Here is a 22,772-nt window from a genome sequence, read left to right on the forward strand (position 1 = left end):
GGCGCTCGTAATTTGATCGCAACGCACAACCGAGCGGGCAATTTCATAATCACAAGTGATTTTCCAAATGATCAGTTTTCAAAACAAGCCGGACCCCGCGGCTCATTCCTTATTCATCGAAAAACGCGACGGGGCATTCGAAAAAACCTCCCGACTAAGATGCTCGTTAAGTAAATTAATACGGGTATAAAACATGATTAAAAAAATTACGTCGACAACCTGCGAGGGGAGTAAAATAAGGGAGCATCCCTCTGCTATGAATGAACGCTTTCTTCATCGGAAAACCAACTTAACTTTACCACTAACCAATAAAAATTTAGATGAAATTACCACCTTATCATCTTGGAAATAAGAGTGGCGAAGTATTTTGGGATGTGAAAAATGCAGATAGTAATTTGTATACGCCAAGTTTACCTTTAAGTACTGTAACTTATAATATCCCTGGCTTCAATGCATTCGCCGGAGGGCAAAACAATGAAAATGTTAATACTGGGCTCCCACTTGAATTTATTTTTAACTTCCTGGTAATATAGTTCTGTGCGCATCTAAAGACGTTCCGGCGAACCGTTCTTTATTTATGCAGCTATCAAAAGAGCAATTTACATCATTATCTTAGAAATTCAACAATCGACAATCAAAAAGTGTATAATCGTATCTATTGTGAATAAATGATTTGACTTTGACTTAATTTTTTTGTTTTACTTTGCGTACAGGACCACTCACCACAGAGAGCATAAATCACGATGAGGTATCTCTAATTTGCTGAAAATTTACTTAGCAACGTGGTTTTTAGCAACTTTTAAAATTTTTTTTTTTTTTTTGGACAAATAAAAGATTTAAATACAAAAAACTAATCGACAGATTACAGATAGATTGATTATATTTTCGGCGGTTAACATAATATATACCTGCGCTGATGGTCGATAAGGTTATGAAGAGCAACCTTGTCAATGATTAAAAAAGAAAAAGGCAACTATGATTAATGGCTGATTTGATAAAAGGGTTATGACGAACCTGCCACGATTTCACAGTCACGTTTTAAAATCGTGCAAACCTAAAGAGGAACTCTGATGATTGCCCCCATACTGGAGCCCAGTTTAGCGTGGTTCCTGCAAAACTACAAGTCTCGAAACTGGTTCGAATCTTGACAACATTTTGTGCTGGCAATAACTCAACTTGAAATGTTTTGTGGATTTAAATATTTACTTATTTACTTAAAATGTACCTATAACCAAGTTATATAGCTAAACGAATACGAATTGAATACGAATGAGTGCACAAACGCCCTAACTGATACTATTAAACAATAATTATTGTGATAAGTGATTACCTTCCTACAATTTTATTCTGGCAATATTAATCACTAGCTGACGCCCGCGACTTCGCCCGCGTGGATTTAGGTTTTTTAAATTCCCGTGGGAACTCTTTGATTTTCCGGGATAAAAAGTAGCCTATGTGTCCTGTAATCCAGGATATTATCTATCTCCGTTCCAAATTTCAGTCAAATCCGTTAAGTGGTTTTTGCGTGAAGGAATAACAAACATACACACACACATACACACAAACTTTCGCTTTTATAATATTAGTGTGATAGTGTGATTATTATCATTATCTGCACCGATCGATGCAGAACTTTTAGGACTATCTATGAGTGAAAAAATTAGCTACAATTTTATTCTGTCAACTAGCTGATACCCGCGACTTCATTCGCGTGGATGTAGGTTTTTTAAAATTCCCGTGGGAACTCTTTGATTTTCCGGGATAAGCCTATGTGCTAATCCAGGTTATAATCTCCATTCTAATTTTCAGCCCAATCCGTCCAGTAGTTTTTGCGTGAAGGAGTAACAAACATACACACACACACACACACACACACACATACAAACTTTCTCCTTTATAATATTAGTGTGAAATATACAATTCAATCCTCAAATGTAATATTTAAGATAACGATGAGATTGCTGTATCTGAATGACGCATTCACTTGTTATAATAATATAGGTACCTACTAGTCTATGCTTGAGATATGGTGGAAAAACTTTGCTAAAAAATAAACTTTATCTTTGACCTCTCAATTTTGATAATCAGGAGGTGTCTACCATGAAATATTTGTTTTTAACCAACGACCCAAAAAGAGGGGTGTTATAAGTTTGACGTGTGTATCTGTGTATTTCTGTAATTGTCTGCTGCATCATAGCTCCTAAACTAATGAACCGATTTTAATTTAGTTTTTTTTGTTTGAGAGGTGGCTTGATCGAGAGTGTTTTTAGCTAAAATCGAAGAAAATCGGGTTAGCCGTTTGAAAGTTATCAGCACTTTTCTAGTTAATGTAACCATCACTTGTCGGGGGTGTTATAAATTTTCAATTTATACTTGTTTTAATATGCTGCTGTGTAGATTTTAACTCTACAGTTTCTACTATAATAAGAGTCTCAAAAAGTCTCATGGGAAAAACAGAAAAAAAAAGATACAAAAGTTTGAAAACCGAACAACGCGTGTTCGACTGATTGCCACCTTTGCTACAGGATTGCGAAAAAAATACTCATGCCACATAAAAGCTAGATAAATCCGACATCTATAAACATGCCCGGGGGAGCCGGCCCGGGATAGTCGTAAAACACCTGCTTTTTAAGGGCGCAAAGTGTACTAACGTATGCGTAAAAATTTTCACGAGCGTAAAATTTCAATCAGCCTCTTATTCATATGCAAAAGTTTGCTCCCTTGAGTGCTCCGTATGCGATACCGGGGGTGTGTATCTGAATTTGAATCCTATAGCTTTAAAGATAAAAGCTATTGTTGCACTGGCACGTGTATTTAGATGCGAGTATACTGTACGAATTACTCGACCTATTTCGTATTGTAAAGCGCGTGTCGCTGGATTGTGCGTATGATAATCTCCATAGACAGATAAACATGTAGACTAGGAATTAAGAATGATGAAAGCAATCAAAGGATAAAACCTATAGAGTCAAACAAACTATAGAATGTATAAACAATAGACAATAGATATCATAATAATTCGCACCTTTAGAATTAAGTTGCCTTCAAACTACGGAAATATAATATATAAATATCGCTCACCCTACTTTTAAATGTCACTGTTCACACTGTTAAATGTAATAATATTACATCTAAGTGTGAACAGAGTATATTATAATCCGTAGTTTGAAATCAACTTTAAAGGTCCTATTACGAAATTCTGAGATTTCGGCTTTGGGTCGTAAAACGACCTTGGACGACAATCTTCATCAACTTTTTAGTGAAATAAAGGAACTATTTTATTAAAATTATACTCAATTATAATTTATAAGCATACCAATTATTATTATTTTTCGATGTTATACTTACTTTTTAGATAAGTCTATACTATCTTTAATTCTATTATTTTGTAAGCATGAAGCTTACAAACTAAGATTTTTAGCTAAGCGATCTTAAATTTTACAGCGCTGCAAATTTTTTGCAGGTTGAAATCAGAGAATCAACTCTATATGGTCTCTGACCTGAAAAAAAAACAAGCAAGCCCCATTGCTTTAACGGTGAAGGAAAATATCGTGAACAAGTTTTCTTAAATGTTCTCAAAGGCGTGGAGTGTCAATCCACACTTGTCAGCGTGATAGACTACAGCAAATTCTCTCATTCTGAGAGAAAACGCGTACACGCCAAGCTGATGATATGATGGCTCGCAGTCTATACGTTCCTCTCCATCCATCCATCAGCCTGTATGCGTCCACTGCTGGACATAGACCTTTCCAAGAGCGCGCCACCAAACACGGTCCTCCGCCTTCCTCATCCACCCGCTCCCCGCCACCTTCTTCAGGTCATCGGTCCAGCGGGCAGGAGGTCGTCCCACACTGCGCTTACCGGTACGCGGTCTCCACTCCAGAACACGTCTGCCTCATCGGCCGTCGTCGGTTCTACGACAGATATGACCTGCCCATTGCCACTTCAGCTTGCTACGTTTCTCCGTCTACATCAATTACATAGGCTAGCAAAATAAGCGCGTCTTTTTCATACTTTCGCGTATTTACAGCCTTTTGTACGCTTGATTAAATTTCTATTTTTCCCAGAATTGACAATAACATGGAACGTCTCCAAATTGGCTCCTTATTAAGTTATCGAAGGTAAGCGCTTGATCACATTTTTGTTCGGGACTTTTGATTAAATCCAACGCTATAGGTATTTTTGATATTCTAGTACTACTAGACTTATCTCCATTGTACCCAATTTCATCTTATATTATTCTCCAAAGGATATTGCTAATAATAATAATATTTTATACAAAGTTCTGTCTGTCAAGGGATAATATTGGTTTTTTATTACGAACTTTTCCATACAAATTTTTCTTATCAACATTTTTATGATCATTGGCAAAATTTGATTAAAGTCTTTAGGTATTTTGCTTATTTTGGGATAGGAGATGAAACGTTGGTTTATAAGCAAATATACGTACGAGTAGCTAAGCAAAAATATTACATTTGAATTTTAATAGAATATAACAGATGCGGGGGTGTTCCAAGCACCATTATCATTCATCTTCTATTAATCGCAATAAATTCAAATGGATTGAAGAAACAATAGAAAATATCAGATATCTACATCAATATATAATTTAGTACGATATCTATGCAATTAATATAAACAGTGCTTTGGATCTACGAGATCAATACTAATATTATAAATGCGAAAGTGTGTCTGTCTGTCTGTCTGTCTGCTACGTTTTCAACCGCAGAACCGATTTGAATGAAAGGTCTTGGACTACATCCCGAGGAAGGACATAGGCTACTTTTTATCCCGGAAATTCAAAGAGTTCCTACGGGATTTAAAAAACCGATATCCACGCGGGCGAAGCCGCGGGCATTCTCTAGTAACAAATAATTACAATCTTTTCATTACAATCTGAAAGAAGTAACTAAAGTATTTATTATGATTCATTGTTTAAAAAGTTGTCGAGTTACTTTCGTCAAGATATAAAATTCACAAAAAAAGATCACCACATATGCAAATTTTCTTACGGGGCCACGCCAAACATACATGATTAATTATTTTTCACCCGCGTTAAAAGTGCCGCCATTTTTTCACCCCAAAGACCTATAAGACCTTGTGATAAATTGAAATTTTTATGCTTAAATGTTCGTACGCTCCTTTAAAAAATTAAGGCTCTCAAAAATATGATATTCATTCCATCAAAAGGGCTTTGATGCTGTAAAATACGATGAAGGTATTATGGGACTATCCTAAGTTTTTCACATTAAAAAACTACATTTAATAGGGTATTGGACTGTAGTAATAAAATGATGTGATGTTTTGTGTAGCGGTAGTTTATGGGGCTAGAATACATTATTATAGAAAAATCATGATTTTCACTTATTGTGAACAAATTTAATTTTTTACTAACGTTACGCTACACGGAAGGCGATCAATGAGTCACAAGGCGATAAAAGAAAAAAAAAACAATTTTTTAACATAAAAACCGGCCAAGTGCGAGTCAGACTCGCGCACTGAGGGTTCCGTACTCGGGTATTTTTCCAACATTTTGCACGATAAATCAAAACCTATAGATAAAAATCAGTTTTAAGATGTACAGGTAAAACCCTTTCATATGATGCCCCACTTGGTATAGTTATCTTATTTTGAAAATTTAAACACATTTTAATTTTTTTTTAATGATGTAACCAATAATTCGTGGTTTTTTAGATTTATTCCTGTACTTGTGCTATAAGACCTACCTACCTACCTTTCATGATTCTAGGTCAACGGGAAGTACCCTATAGGTTTCTTGACAGACACGACGGACAGACAGATAGACAACAAAGTGATCCTATAAGGGTTCCGTTTCCTTTTGAGGTACGGAACCGTGAAAATGATTTAAGTGTAGTAGGTATCTAGACTTTAGTATATCATTGGAACTATCAAAGAGACGCAAGGCACGCATCATATTGAGCCCCAGATAGTAGTAATGCATTAACTGCATTGCATATGAAAGTTTAATATGGAATCGAGGAGTTTTTGCATTCCCGCCTCGCTCCCGACTCCCGATGCATGATGGAAATAGGGCAGGGTTACTTTAAATGTAAATTCTCAGGCTGTGAGCATAATTTTCTTAGTAGATACTTTTATAGCTCGCCGGTTGACTTGACTACCTACTTGACTAAAGATTTATTCAGATTAGGCCGAGCCCATACATGTACTGGGCAAGTTTAGTAGAATGGTAACATGACATTGTGCCTATACTAAGTATGAAGTAGAGAAAAATATATATAAATGGACCCGGCCCCACCCGTGCTCTATCGTATAATATAAATGCGAAAGTGTGTCTGTCTGTCTCCTAGCTTTTCACGGCCCAACAGTTGAACCGATTTTGATGAAAAGTACAGACTTAGCTTACACCCCGGGGAAGGACATAGGTTACTTTTTGTCCCGGAATTTTCAATTTGTACGGACAATACCTATGTTACAAGGTAGGTAAGTTCTATATTATTTTATGGTTAATTACGTAATTTCCGCTCTCGGTGAAAAATTGTTTTAGCTTCAGCACTAACTAACTAACGTACTCGCACATAGAATACAAAATACACTCTAATTTGCGCGCGGTTTAAAGAACTGCAAAAGCAACCGCCAAAGGAATTTTCCAGAATTTTCCTGAAATTTCCACTGAAAAAAGATGGCCGTGAAATGTGAAACTAAATGTGGGTCACTCGTTCAGAACAGCGCTTGCCATCTGCTTGCTGGCTTCCGAATTTTATCTTCAACGGATCATAATAAGGGTACCTACAGTCTAACGATTTTGAGCTTGAAATGTTGCGTGTATTACAAGCACCAAATCGTTAGGGAAACTTACTATATTATTTATGTATAGGTCTTCCTAAATATTTACAACCCACGACTTCTGTTAGTTTCGAGATCAATAACCATTTTAAATTATTATCGGTGAAATGAAAAAAGGACCTCAAAATTTATGTTTATGTCACACTTCACTATTCCTATAAGCTTCCATTATACCAAGGGGTGTTTTGTTGTTTTGTTGTAAAAGGAAAAACGGAAAACTATAAGACCTAACTACTTGCCAAATTTCATGATTCTAGGTCAACGGGAAGTACCCTATAGGTTTTGTTGTCAGACATGATAGACGGACAGACAGACAGACAGATAGATAGACAGACAAAAATTCCAAAAAAAGAACCGATTAAAATTTTCAAAATATATTCAATGTACAGAAATCGTCCAGTTACAGTTTTATTATAAGTAAGTATATACTTAGGTAGTAAAGACACAGTTGTCAATGAAAAATCAGCGAGAGTATTTGTCCCACTGATTGTGCTTGGGCTACCGTAGCTACAACAATGACATGTGACAGTGATATCAAAGATACGGTGCGACATATAAATCAAACTCACACGTCATGCGATAAACCTCAAAAGTACCTATCAAAACCGCCGGAAAAACTGGCACACTTTGTTAGTTTGCTTTTTAAAACTATTTTATTATTGAAGACTATTTTGTACATTTAATTTTTGAGCTATGAAAGATAAAATCTGCAAAATATCTCATACATATTATATCCTTGCAGATAATTGGTTCTCACCAAAGAGAATCTTACTAGATTACAACATGGAATTATTCAAGCGGCGGACCAACAAATTGCTGAAAGGCTGCTGCAAATGTTCATGGGCGACGGTAATCACTTAACATCAGATGACCCACCAGCTCGTTTGCTCGCTATTCTTTTAAAAAAAAGCGAACATAGCCTAAAGAATTAGCCAGCTTACGTGGCAAAGGGTAGGCCATGTTTGTCGCAGAACCGATGGCTGTCGGGGCAGACGCATTCTGGAGTAGAGACCGCGTACCGATAAGCGCAATGTGGGAAGACCTCCAGCCCGCTGGAAGGCAGATGCGTGTATGAGGAAGGTGGAGGACTGTGTGTGATAGTAAACTGCATCAGACTAATGGATGCAAGCGCTGATCCACCGTCGTGGGCACGATGGGCATGCCTACAACCCTAATAGACTTGTGACGTCACACTTTCCCGATCTATTGAGGTCAATAGGTATCATCAACTTATTTGCCCCACGGCTTTGCCCACATGGAACTATAAACTTTACAAAATCTTAGTCAAGGCGACATATAATTTGTAAACATCTGTAAGAATACACTATATCGATCATAAACGATTTCATACTCCGATTCGCACTTGGCAGATTTTCGTTTGGCTGTGCCCACAACCTCTTTTGAGGGTTGGATCCGCCTGGAAGGATGGATGGATAAGCTTTTTCACGTAATAGGTATCTAATGTATAAAAGCCCTTAACTGAATATCTGTATTTTTTTGAAGTCTGAAGCTAACTCGGGGTACGAATAAAAGTGATGAATAAAAAGCACAGAATTTTTTACTCTTTACTCATCTTTTACTCATGTTGCCGCACGGATATTTATGATTCTTTGACAGAGAAATTTGTGATGTTTTTCTGAATAAGCTTTCTTTGGCGAATGTTTTTAATCCTTCACCTTTTTTTTTCTTTTTTCAGGTAAATTACAGCGTTGAACGAGTGCTGGCTTTCTGGCGATGTATAAAGGTGAATAGTAGAGCACTTCGGACTTTGTGTGTATTTTTAATGTATATTATAACACGTGTTTTAGAGTGCTGTAATTTAATTAGTTAATTAATACACCTTTAGCTTCAGAAGTAATCCAAAACATTGAAATCATTTATTTTACCTCGAGACTTTGTCATAGTTTGTTAGAAAAAACGTTATTAAAATTTTTAATCAGCCCATTTTTGTGTTTTATCTTAGTTGTGTTAGTCACTACTCGTATACAGGGTGGTCAAAAAGTCGTGGATCAAACGAAATAGGGAGATAGAGGAGGTCATTTCCAGCAAAAAATATTTCTACAGCATGGCCTTATTTAAATTGCCCTAAGAGTTATGAATATTTTTGAGATTTTTAACAAAATACCAGATTCTCTTACAATTAGACTAATTTAAAAAAAATGAGATAAAAAATAATAAAACAAACGATGCTGTGTCATTACTAGATAATGTATCAGCACTACAAACCTTCTATTGAGGCTCTGGGTGCCAAATTACAAGAGCAATTAATTTTTTTCCAAAACTTTTAAAGCGTTACCAAAAATTAAATGTCACTTTAAAAGCGCACTGTGAAAAAAAAATGTACTACGGAAAAGTGACCCTGTATCAGAAAAACTTGCTGATTTAATGCCAATTTAAATGAGGTATAACACATTACTCTTTGTTTTGTAATTCTGGTATTATAATCGTTTTGCATATCAAGGTGCAAATTTTAGTAAATTAGTTTAATTCAAAAAAAATTTGAAGATTATCATGCTGCTAGTTAAACTGCTAGTTTTTTGTACGTTGGAATGCTAGAAACATCACTGTGCTTGTCACACTTAAAATTTGTGAAAAGAATAGAAACTCTTCACTACCACCTCGTGCCAGAACCACCCAGAACTACCCAGAACGCCCGTCTGGCAAGTAGTTCATCTTTTCTAGGAAACAAAAGGATAAAGAAACTATGCCTCTCGTTCACACTAATCATCATTTCTATTTGCATTGTTGGAATAAGGAAGGATAGGAAAGAGGCATAGTTTTTTTATCCTTTCCTAGAAAAGAGGGCGTTCTGGGTAGTTCTGGCACGTGGTGGTAGTGAACAGTTTCTGTTCTTTTCACAAATTTTAAGTGTGACAAGCACAGTGATGTTTCTAGCATTCCAACGCACAAAAAACTAACAGTTTAACTAGCAGCATGATAATCTTCAAAATTATTTTGAATTAAACTAATCTACTGAAATTTGCACCTTGATATGAAAAAACAATTATAATACCAGAATTACGAAACAAAGAGTAATGTGTTATACCTCATTTAAATTGGCATTAAATCAGCAAGTTTTTCTGATACAGGGTCACTTTTCCGTAGTACATTTTTTTTTCACAGTGCGCTTTTAAAGTGACATTTAATTTTTGGTAACGCTTTAAAAGTTTTGGAAAAAAATTAATTGCTCTTGTAATTTGGCACCCAGAGCCTCAATAGAAGGTTTGTAGTGCTGATACATTATCTAGTAATGACACAGCATCGTTTGTTTTATTATTTTTTATCTCATTTTTTTTAAATTAGTCTAATTGTAAGAGAATCTGGTATTTTGTTAAAAATCTCAAAAATATTCATAACTCTTAGGGCAATTTAAATAAGGCCATGCTGTAGAAAATTTTTTTGCTGGAAATGTCCTCTTCTATCACCCTATTGCGTTTGATCCACGACTTTTTGACCACCCTGTATAGGCTAAATAACGCTAGGAGGCAAAGTGCTGACTTACAAAAGGTCAACAAAGTTCTCATTTGTTGTAGTGCAGTTTGGTGTCCTGTATTTTGAGTTTGCAACCCGCTTTGCATATTTTTTAGAATATTATCAGCAATTTGATAAACTATTTATTATATTATTAATCACCGTCTCAACTTAAGATTATTTATCGCTAATCAGATAATTAATTAAAGATAGTATCTGGGAAAATCCGTCCATTGTCCACTTGATTTCTCCCGACTCACCCTCAGAGGCCAACGCTCGACTACCCTTTGTACCTACTGATGATTTCTCCCGCCTTATTTTGCTTTTAACACCTGATTACTTTCTGATCTGATATCACATATAAGCTATGGGGTATTACGCTCGATATATTGCTATTACGATTGGATACTTGAAAAGAGCAACCGCCGAGTTTCTTGCTGGTTCTTCTGGGTAGGAACGACATTCCGAACCAGTGGTAGATTATTTTGAGGATTCAAAAACACTTGTGAAAGTTTAATTGAATAAAATATTTGGATTTGAATTTCCTACTACTTAGTTACTTTTTTATAATTTTTATTCGCACACACGTTAGCGTTTAACTGCAATCTTACCTTGTGGTAAATGATGAATGATGATGCAGTCTAAGATGGAAACAGGCTAACCTATAAAGCATATGGAAGTTTTACTAAACCCATACCTAGGTACTCATTCGGTTTCTACACGGCATAGTACTGGAACACTAAATCACTTGGCGGCACTTCTTTGCCTATAGGGTGGTAACTAGCCACGGCCGAAGCCTTCCACCAGACAATTCTATCTATCTAAGAGCTGTGCCAGCCTAAACGTTGGCCTCCAAGACAAGATACAAAGTATTGAAAATCTATTAGGTAATGATATTATGCTCCTGAAAAAATCATATTACCTACCTATAGGTATATAGGTACCTAACTCAAAACGTTGGACCTTACGTGTCTAAAATATCTAAGTCAACAAGGCAGCAATCAAATAGTAAAGCCACATAGTCAGGGCAATGTATTATGTACCTATTAAGTCACCCAAGGGACATTTCCATCAAACCACTGTGTCACTTGATTCATAGTGCCCTCTTTGATTAAAATGCCACAAAGCAAATGGCACGCCATTCAGAAAGTACCTAGTTATAAAGAAGTCATAAATATTGCAAAGGTTGCAGTCGGTTGTTTTAAAATACCAGTAGTTTTCAGAAGGTAGTTTTGTGGCATTTTAAATTTTACTTATCTATCTTTTATGACCAAGATTTTTTTATCATCAGCCTGTGGAAGTCCACTATTGGTCATAGGACTTCCCTAACGAGCACCAGCAAACCCGGTCTTCAGCCACCTGCATCCTGCAGTGGCATCCTGCCACTTCCTGCCAGCCTCTTTATATCGTCGGTCCATCGTGCTGGGAGGCATCCCACACTACGCTCGCTTATACGCGGTCTCCACTCAAGGACTTTCCGGCTCCAAAGATTTTTTATTCGATGGCTAATGCACTTTCTGGTACGCAATTCCAATCGCACTTGGTGGTAGAGACATCGCGTAGAGAAACTCCAAGCATCGCTCTCTCCTTCCTCGCATCGTCATCAGAGTGAACTAGAGTGAGGAAACTCTCAGTTTTGATCCTGAATCGGCATCTGTCAAATATTAGGCTAGGGGTGACGTGAAATCAAAGAAATCTAGCCGTTTCGTCTCCTACCTAGCGTCAAATGTTATCATTTGACGCCTGCCAGTGTAAGTGAAGCCTCGTTCTTGTTAAAAATTTCCTCTTTGTCGTGAAACGTATAGTTGACAGGAATATTTACTGCAATTTTTACAGCTTGTTTGCTAGAATAACACGTCGTACCCCAAGGAGTGCGAAAGCGTCGTTTGTATAAATATTGGTGGCGCTCGGAGACTAAGTGCCGTCTTTGTCTCAACAATAAAAGAATAACCTCATTTCCACGAACAATGGAACAACACTATTGCTTTACTTAGGGAAATTCTTGATAAACTACGGTGAAAGGAAATAAACAAAGGAGGGAAACAATACAACTACTCGGCTATTTTTTAATTTCTTTATCCGATATACGTCTACTTGAGGATGTAGGGCTCTTGCAAGGATTCCCCAGCAAGCATCTCGCTTGTGAATCGCTTGCAAATCAGAAATGAGGAGATCCGAAGATCATTAGAAGGACCAGAGTAACCGACATAGCTCAACGGATTACGAAGCTGAGTGTTGGCCTCACACCAGAAAACGCAGCGTTGGCATCCCCGCCACAAGGTGGACAGACCGGGTAGCTATGTATAATATTGCCACCTTCAACAGAAGACTAAATAGTTCCTTCTACGACTTCAAAGCAGCGACAGCCTATAGTGGTTAAGTCGTCAGCCTTCTTTTCGGGAGGACAGTAGTTCGAACTTCGATCCCTGGCAGTTCCCATTTTCCGGAGCTATGTTCGTTTTAAGCAATAAAATATCACTAGTTTTAACAGTGAAGAACAACATTGTGAGGAAACCTGCATGCCTGACTTTTTCTTAATAATTGCAAAGGTGTGTGGAGTCTGGCAAAACAGCCAACAAGCAGTCAGCCAGCAGGTAGGAAAAGCATTCCGAACCAGCGGTAGATGCATTTGATGATTCGAAAGTGGGTAGGTACCTACTTGTAAAAGTTTAATTGAATAAAAATATTTTGAGTTTACCTTTCAATAATAATAGGCTCGTGTAACGTGTTGGATAAGTCTAAAACTGTTATCTATACTAATAAATAAAATTGGAGTGTCTGTCTGTAATTTCGAAATAACTACCTCATATTAAGCTCATATTATGGTTATTTGAACGATACCATAACTGAATCACACGTTTTAAAAATTTTTGTCTGTCTGTCTGTCTGTCTGTCTGTCTGTTTGAAAAGGCTAATCTTTGGAACGGCTGAACCGATTTTGACGGGACTTTCACAGGCAAGTAGAGGATTGACCAGGGCGTAAAATAGGCTACTTTTTTAACCGACTTTCAAAAAGGGAGTTGTGTTTTTCTACCTATGTACACCGAAATCTCCGAGATTTCTGAACCGATTTGCGTCATTTCTTTTTTAATCGATAGAGGAACTTTGCGACATTGTTTCATAAAAAATTTGGAGTCCAACTCCTCAATCCTGATGCTGCAGGGGATCTGACCAATCCACGCGGGCGAAGCTGCGGACATCAGCTAGTCCTAGATAAATGGGCGTCTAGACTTTATTGAATAATACTATTTTACTATCACAATAAACTCTAACGGTGAAGGAAAACATCGTGAGGAAACCTGCATGCCTCTGAGAGTTCTCCATAATGTTCTCAAAGGTGGAGTCTGCCAATCCGTACTTGGTCAGCGTGGTAGACTATGGCCAAGACCCGTCTCACTCTGAGAGGAGACCCGTGCTCTGTAGAGAGCCGGCTATGGGTTGATCATGATGATCCAAAAGATTACCGTCAATCTTGAAAACCACACGATATTTTGTCACCGCATTAAAATTTCACTTCCCATCTGCATACCACCCGATTGACGTAGACGAGTACCTCATACGGGTCGTTAAAGTTGGGCTGGGCTCGTAACTCGTCGGTTTATATCTTTTAAGCCTCGCAACTTTGACAAAACCGCAGCGTGTATTCTATTATCATGGAATATACAAACAGACACTAGTGTATTCTTAGAGGTGGCATATAATATTTCTTTTGTTTCTTGCTGGTTCTTCTCGGTAGGAAAGGCATTCCGAACCAGTGGTAGATGCTTTTGAAGATTCAAAAGAACTAGTAAAAGTCTAATTGAATAAAAATACTTTGAATTTTGAATTTTTTTGAATTTTGAAACATAAATAAGATAACAATGCAATCTCTTGGTTAAAACTTAGCGTCACAATAGAATGGTTTTCGATTTTCCTGTTAGCGGTTGTGTCAGAAGTAATGTTGCAGCATCATTAACATTTTGAATAATATAAAAGACTTAAAATCTACATTAAAATATTGCTATGATAGTAATGTGTCAGCACTTTTTGTACATAGTTAGCTACTGAAATCAATTTCAAAATGATAAAAAATTATCATGATTCAAAATTTTAAACTCCTTAATATTAGAGTGGTGTTGATAAAAGTTTAATTTACAATGTAAACAAGATTTGCAATAATTGCTTGCTTACTATAAAATTAATATTAATATTTTATCTGCAAAATCTTGATATAAGTATTTTTCTCATTGATTTTAAAAATAATTTTAGCAATGAAAAAGTACCTAATTTTGAAAAGCTAAAAGCAAGCAGGGAAGAGCAATAAAGTTTGTCGAAGATTTTTCTTTCTTTTATTAATTACTGTAGTTTTTCATTGACGCCTCTACCCCATTTCGTGTCTATGGCCCATCACAACCCATTAACAAGTTCCAAGAACACAAAACATGAGAGTAAAGTTACATCATATCATAATAGGTGCGATCGTGCCCTCAAATATCGTTTCAGGGGCACTTACGGCTAACTTTCCAATAAACTTAATATTTTTATGTGACGGCTTGGCTGTAAAAAGCGATGCCCTGACGTTTGTTGGGCGATTTCGCAGAAATTCGCGTTTAGGCTATGATTGTTATGATTCTGGTAAAAAGCTATGTCGCTCCCTCCTTTTGTGGGGAGAAACCATAAAATAGTCTTTCAACATCTTACAAGACCAATGGGTCCGTAATGAAGTATCAAACTGGAGTCGGTCCAGTTATATTTGGTATAGTAAAAACAAATATGTACCTGCCGATCAGATGTAGCGGCGCTCACTTCGAATCAGTGGTAAATTAGTTTGACGATTCAAAAGTACTTGCAAAAGTTTACATGAATAAAAATATTTTTTATTCTATTCACTTTACGAGGTAATTCCGACGGGCAAACAACGACGTCCAACACAGGTCAAACTAAAAGTCATAGTATTTATGTATTTAGAATGGGTTTTATTGTACACTTTTGTTGAATTTGTTAGATAATGATGTAATGATGATAAATAATTACGTCAACTTAAAACTAAAGCTACGAGGGTTCCAAAAATTGCAAGTATAAGATAAGTAGGTTTTGCTTCAAGTTGGTATTCCGAATACGCAATCTAGGTATATAGTACAGATTCATGACCATGTCTACTCCTGGGCGTGTTGCTTATCGTACTTCTTGTGTACATTTTTGTACGATGATGAGATCACCACATTGTTTAGTATATTATTTGGACGTTAAATAAATTTAACGTTAATGTTAACTCTATGTTGTTCCCTGGAAATAGAGTCAGTTACGAATAATGCCTTTTTAGTTTTTGTTGAGCTTTATTTGAGATAAAAGTATAGGTTTCAGCTGTCTATATTATAGAGATTTTACAAATTCGTTTTTTGTATCATCATCATCATGATCAACCCATTGCCGGCCCACTACTGAGCACGGGTCTCTTCTCAGAATGAGAAAGAATTAGGTCATGAACTGCTACCACAGTTCACGACAGAGAACTTCTAATAACTCGTCGAGGCTTGGAAGACGGCATTTGACGCAGGTAGCCTTAAAGTAGCTCTATTTTTCTTTGATTTTACGTCACCATAGCCTAATCACACTAATATTATAAAGGCGAAAGTTTGTATATGTGTGTGTGTGTGTGTGTGTGTGTGTGTGTATGTTTGTTACTCCTTCACGCAAAAACTACCGGACAGATTTGGCTGAAATTTAGAATGGAGATAGATAATATCCTGGATTAGCACATAGGCTAATTTTTATCCCGGAAAATCAAAGAGTTCCCACGGGATTTCAAAAACCTAAATCCACGCGGGCGAAGTCGCGGGCATCGGCTAGTATTTGATATTTTATGCCAAGTATTAGGGCTTTTTTTGATTTGATTTGTTTCGAGGCTATGGTGACGTACAATCAAAGAAAAATAGGGGTACTTTAGGGGCTACCTGCCTCAAATGTACTAACATTTAACGCTTCAGGATCATGCCAAGATTCACTCTAGTTAACTCTGCTGCTTCGCTGGCCAAATACGAATAGACAGAATAAAAAAAACGATAATATGAATAGCTAATTATGCAAAAAAAACTTTGCATGCATACAGCATTCTAAAGTAAAATAATCACCCCCAACAAACTTGAGTGAGGCAAACAATAAACAAGAACTAAAACAAAAACAAACTATGGCACGCTCGGTTGACTAATAACACTGTACTAAAGGGCCATCGGATCTCAAGTGCGGGTGAAATTGAGGGGGGGTCGGGTAAAACAAAAGACGTATAGAATCGGAATAAATTATTGCATGTAGGCAATGAAGGGTTGTATTGCTGCTTACTAAATTTAAATACAGGTAAGTGCGAAAAATGAGTTTTGGGATCGGCTAAAAACCGGCTGAGTGCGAGTCAGACTCACGCACTGAGGGTTCCGTACCCGGGTATTTCCTTCGATATTTTGCACGATAAATCAAAAACTATTACGCATAAAAATCAATAAAACTCTATTTTAGAATGTACAGGTAAAGCGCTTTCATATAAAACATAATTATATTTGGTATAGTTATCTTAATTGGAAAATTGAAAATACTTACTAATTTATTTGTTCATGAACACATTTAAATTTTTTTATTATGAATTTAGCACAAATTCACATTTTTGGATTTTTTCTTTTACTTGTGCCCTTAAGACCTACTTCCCAAATTTCATAATTCTAGGTCAACGGGAAGTACCTACCCTATAGGTTTTCTTGACAGACACGAGACAGACGGACAGACAGACAACAAAGTGATCCTATAAGGGTTCCGTTTTTCCTTTTGAGGTACGAAACCCTAAAAATGACTGACTGACATAATAATTAACTTAGAAATAGCTCAAACCGCTGGATCTAGAAACTTAGATTTTGCATAAAAGTTCTCTCTCTAACTTAAGCTCTCACGGAGAAAGCGTTTTTAGAAATTCTGTACAAATCCTAAATACACGCGGACAAAATCACAAAAAAAAAAAACAAGTTCTTGCACTAAAAACTGCAGTATTAGACTTAGCTACTTTTTAGTAAATGGATGGCATATTGAGGTAAAAGGAACACTCAACAGTCTGTCTTTTTATTACTGCTATGCATTTTGGTGTTTATTGAAAGGGTTGGAAAGGCACGAGCCCTTTATGGCCATTTGGTATAAACTTTGCGAATGAATAACGGCTTTATGGTTGAGTAAGTCAATGTGCTAGTACGTATTTTGTTTTGGTTTTTCGTCGAGTGAATAGTAGGTACTATTTTGTTTTAATTTAATGGCTTCTTTTGAATGAACAGATGCAATCTATGTAGTTAATATTAATAACCAGTGACTTTACTGCTGTTTCTTATTAATAACTAAGTAGATGATGCCCGCGACTTCGTCTTCATGGATTTAGGGTTTCATAATAATCCTGTGGGAACTCTGATTTTCCAGGATAAGGAGTTGCCTATATCAATTTCCAGAACGCAAGATACCTTTTTACCAAATTTCATACAAATCGATTAAATGGCTGGGCTTTTTAGAATCCCGTTAGAACTCTTTGATTTTTCGTGATAAGAAGTAGCCTATTGTTTTTGCCGGGATGTAAGCTAACTCTGTACCAAATTTCATCAAAATCGGTTAACTGAAAAGCTAGCAGACAAACAGACAGACAGACATAATTTCGAATTATAATATTAACTATGGATATCGAATCTTGTATTATGAATTCATGTGAATGAACTCGATCGGACCTCCTCGTATGATTTATAGTTCCATTATAGACGGCTCATCAGCTATATCCGATACGGTTAATTAATAAGTAATTGGTCTTATAGTTTTCGCACAGCGGGCCCCGGTGATCAATCATCTTATTTGTATTATGTATTCATGGATATGAGAGAAAATCTACTAGTATTTACCACAAACCCTATCTCTACCCATATTATATAATAACAGCAAATTGAACCCTTGGAAAGAGCAACCATCGAGTTTCTTGCTGGTTTTTCTCGGTAGAAAAGGCATTCCGAACTAGTGGTAAATTATTTGACCATTCAAAAGCACTTCTAAAAGTTTATTTGAATAAAAATACATTATTTTCTATTCTATTCTATAAATGCTATGTATCTATACTAATAAATAAAATTGGAGTGTCTGTCTGTAATTTCGAAATAACTACCTCATATTGACCTCATATGGTTATTTAAACGATACTATAACCAAATCACACGTTTTTAAAATTTTTGTCTGTCTGTCTGTCTGTCTGTCTGTCTGTCTGTCTGTTTGAAAAGGCTAATCTTCGGAACGGCTGAACCGATTTTGACGGGACTTTCACAGACAAGTAGAGGATTGACCAGGGCGTAACATAGGCTACTTTTTTAACCGACTTTCAAAAAGGGAGTTGTGTTTTCTACTTATGTATACCGAAATCTCCGAGATTTCTGAACCCATTTGCGTCATTTCTTTTTTAATTGATAGAGGAACTTTGGGACATTGTTTCATAAAAAATTTGGGATTCCAACTCCTCAATTCTGATGCTGCAGGGGATCTGACCAATCCACGCGGGCGAAGCTGCGGGCATCAGCTAGTTCTACATAATTTGAGTCATTGGCTTACATCGACTAAATAGTATAGCTGTTACATTTTATACTTAAGATTACAAAGATAGATTGAATATTGAAAACGGACGTTAGTGATCTACCCAGTGACCTACATCTTGAGACTCAGGGTTGAAAGTGAAACTCCGGAGAGCGTAGCAACAAGAGCAAGCCTCCAACGAGCAGTGCGGCGGAGAGGTGATGTTATCTCAAAGGGCGCATTCGTTATCAGCCTCCCGACACATGGAGTGAGCCGGCTGTGGCACACATTTTGATGAGACATTTATATGGAGCGATTTGCGAGACTAGTCTGAACAATTGGACGAGAGAGAGAGAGAGAGTTTTTTTAGGGTTCCGTACTTCAAAAGGAAAAAGGAACCTCCATTTTTTTTTAAATCACACTAATATTATAAAGGCGAAAGTTTGTATATGTGTGTGTGTGTGTGTGTGTGTGTGTGTATGTGTGTGTGTGTGTGTGTATGTTTGTTACTCCTTCACGCAAAAACTACTGGACGGATTTGGCTGAAATTCGGAATGGAGATAGATAATATCCTGGATTAGCACATAGGCTACTTTTTATCCCGGAAAACCAAAGAGTTCCCACGGGATTTCGAAAAACCTAAATCCACGCGGACGAAGTCGCGGGCGTCAGCTAGTTGTTAATAAAGCATAATCTCGGTTGATTTTTTCTGTACACCACCTTAGTGCTGTTGACATAAGGCATACAATTATTTAAAGTTATAACTCTTAAAGTAATTAATCACAAACACACATAGGATTGGATCTGTCTTCTGTCTGTCGTGTCAGTCAAGAAAAGGAATCTAAACCTACATATATTACGGTAGTTCCCGTTGACCTAGAATCATGAAATTTGGCATACGTCTAGGTCTTATAGCATGAATAAAGGAATGATCCGAAAATCGTTTGTGGTTTCATTACAAAAAAATATAGACATAGTATCCACGCCGACGAACTCGCGGGCATAAGTTAGTAGAAATATAATTCTATCATCTATCTTATTCTCTCGCAGCTTAAATCCTATATTCTATACTATGTTTGTCTCATTTTAGTGTAGCTTTTACTTTCCCTCAAGTTGCAAATCACAAGAGTAGGTACTAAAGAATTTTTCAGTTCAAAAATTGTAACCGCTGCTCCACTTTCACACTGATAGGTATATAGCCACACAAATCCAAGTCCTAGATATGCCTCAAAAAGCATGTCTAAAGCTAAGTCAAAAGTCGCGAGCTATAAATAGGGGCGGGAAATCAGGCCACGATATCACAATGGCAACCGACCGCGTTTGCGATGCTGAGTATAATGCATGATGTATTAGTACCGACTGCAGAAGAAGATTTTGCTATGCAGTTTGGGTGAGCTATGCTTGGAGTTTCTCTATGTGATCAAATCTGAAATGAGAAGATCCATAGGGGAACAAGAGTAACCAATATAACTCAGCAGGTTGCGAAGCAAAAATAGCAATGGGCAGGGCACATAGTTCGGAGAACCGATAGACGTTGGATTCCAAGGTATTTGAATATCCATAGATAGAAAACGCCACCACAGACCTCCATTGTAGACATTTTATGACTTCAAACGGGTCGCATGGAGCCTCCGGATTCTGGATTCAGGCAGTACAAGACCGTGGCGTGTAGAAGTCTCTGCAAGAGACCCATGTCCTGCAGAGGACGTCAGTCAAAATGGTGGAACTGTGGAATTTGATCGGCATTTCGAATTTAGATAACCAGTGACCTCCCCTAAAGGTAATGGCAATAAAAATTTTATCCGTAATTTTTCCGTCAATTTTAACTCAAGTGACTGGGGTTTTCACATTTTTAGTTGTCAAAATTACTGTCTTACTCTTAAAATTACTTCCCATGCGACTATTTGTATGACTTGCAGGATATGTTTTACACTCCATTACAGGTAAGCACTTGTAAGTGATGATAGGTACTTACAGTCCAAGATGGAAGTGGCCTAATTTTTAACATAAGTATTTTAAAAACAAGAGAATTGCATAAAGTGAGAATTATTCACCTACTAATATATTAGTTTGACTTGAAAACAGAAAAATTGCATAAAGCAAGAATTATTTATCAACTTAATAATTTATTTCGCTGACCGTACAGCCGGACGGTCGAACACCGCGATAGCGAATCCGAGCTGAAATTTTAATTCCGATGTCTTATGTGAGCGACGTAAGCCTTTGATTATTCATGAACTTGCTGATACACAAGACTTCGTATAGATTTAACTCTTCGTGACTTGAGTGAAGGACAAACCAACAAACAAACACGCTATCTCTTTTATAATATTATGGGTTGGGAACGGGAGGGAGTAAGAGAGAGAATCTTATAGTTATCTAGTCCCTGTCTGTCGAAGTTTTGTGTGTTTTTAACCGACTTCAAAAAGGAGGGGGTTCTCAATTCATCGGATTTTTTTTAAATGTATGTTCCCCGATTACTCAAAGACGCATGGACTGATTCGGATTTTTTTTGTTCCAAAGGTACAAATTCGTACTTTCCATGTAGTCCCGTCCCATATTTTCGTGAAAATCTGACGAATATCTTCGGAAATGGAGAACAGAACTCCTCAATGGATAAGAGTAAATTGCTCGCGATCAATGTTATAGCTTAGTAAACAGTAGGTTTTTAACTAGGTATAGCATATTTTATTACAGCAGTGCCACTAAAAATTGTGAAATAAAGAAATTCAAGCAATTAAATATGACAAGCGTAAATTAAAAATTATAACACTCCCGACAAGTGAAGGTTACAGTAACTAGAAAAGAGCTGATAACTTTCAAACGGCTGAACCGATTTTTTTTGGATTATAGCTAAGAACAATCTCGATCAAGCCACCTTTCAAACAAAAAAAACTAAATTAAAATCGGTTCATTCGTTTAGGCGCTACGATGCCACAGACAGATACACAGATAGACAGACACACAGATACACACGTCAAACTTATAGCACCCCTCTTTTTGGGTCGGGGGTTAAAAAGGAAAACATCGTGAGGAAATCTGCATGTCTGAGAGTTCTCCGTAATGTTCTAGAAGGTATATGAACATAAACATAAACATAAAGCCATTCGGACGAAGCCAAGTCGAATCAACAAGTCTACCAAGGACACGGTTATCGTTTTCCCCGGTTATATGTAAAGTTGTGGCCCTGAGGTTAAGATGATTTATGACGTTATGTTGACGTTTATGTTATAACAGCTAGCGGGAAGGCCTTTTAATCAACTATGCTAATGTTAGGTGTTAGTGGTGGATCCCGCTAAATCCGTACAAAACTGAGGGTTAAAGTTAAGTTATGGTTATCGTTAAAATTTTACCGACACTAAAAAGCTTAATAAGTTATACGCAGTATCATGTTGGAGAAGTTGGACTTGCAGTTTTGTAACTGTACTTGGAACACACAATATCAAGTCTCCATACAGCTCTTGACTGCAGCATCACGGTTGATCGGTTGACAGGGTCAGTATTCATACCTCGGTGACATTAACCTGGTTAAAATTAAAGGTAAACCATTAAACTTAATCAGTTGGTTCAGTCAACCAACCCAGACTTGTGCAACTGCTTATAATGATGCAATGTTGTTGATGTCTGTCATGAAACTGGACCTAAGTCTAATGTCAATAATGTCCTAGTTGAATCTAAGAGTGTGAGGAGGCATATACCTATGTATACAAGGTACACCGCGGTGGCGTATCGTAAGAGTGAGTCGCTTTAAAGACCCGAGGCTGCAGGTTCAAATCTTGATAAACCCAAAAGAAAAGGTTCTACTTAGTATGCGTAATGGAAGTATCCTTGTACAGTGTCCAATTTATACCTAATTGTTGTAAAAGTTCCTATTGATATTCTGTAGTTATAACATTTTTAGTCTAGTCGTAGTAGGTTTTGAAGTGATG

At 36.9% G+C, this 22,772-nt stretch overlaps 1 protein-coding gene across 1 annotated transcript in view; it reads left to right on the forward strand.

The window, feature by feature from the left end:
• The window catches only part of LOC123865889 (teneurin-m), a 614,472-nt gene that overhangs the window by 112,769 nt on the left and 478,931 nt on the right, over positions 1-22,772 (forward strand). The gene's annotated exons all lie outside the window — the stretch shown is intronic.

Source organism: Maniola jurtina, chromosome 6 (assembly GCF_905333055.1).
Source record: "Maniola jurtina chromosome 6, ilManJurt1.1, whole genome shotgun sequence".
Classification (NCBI taxonomy): domain Eukaryota; kingdom Metazoa; phylum Arthropoda; class Insecta; order Lepidoptera; family Nymphalidae; genus Maniola; species Maniola jurtina.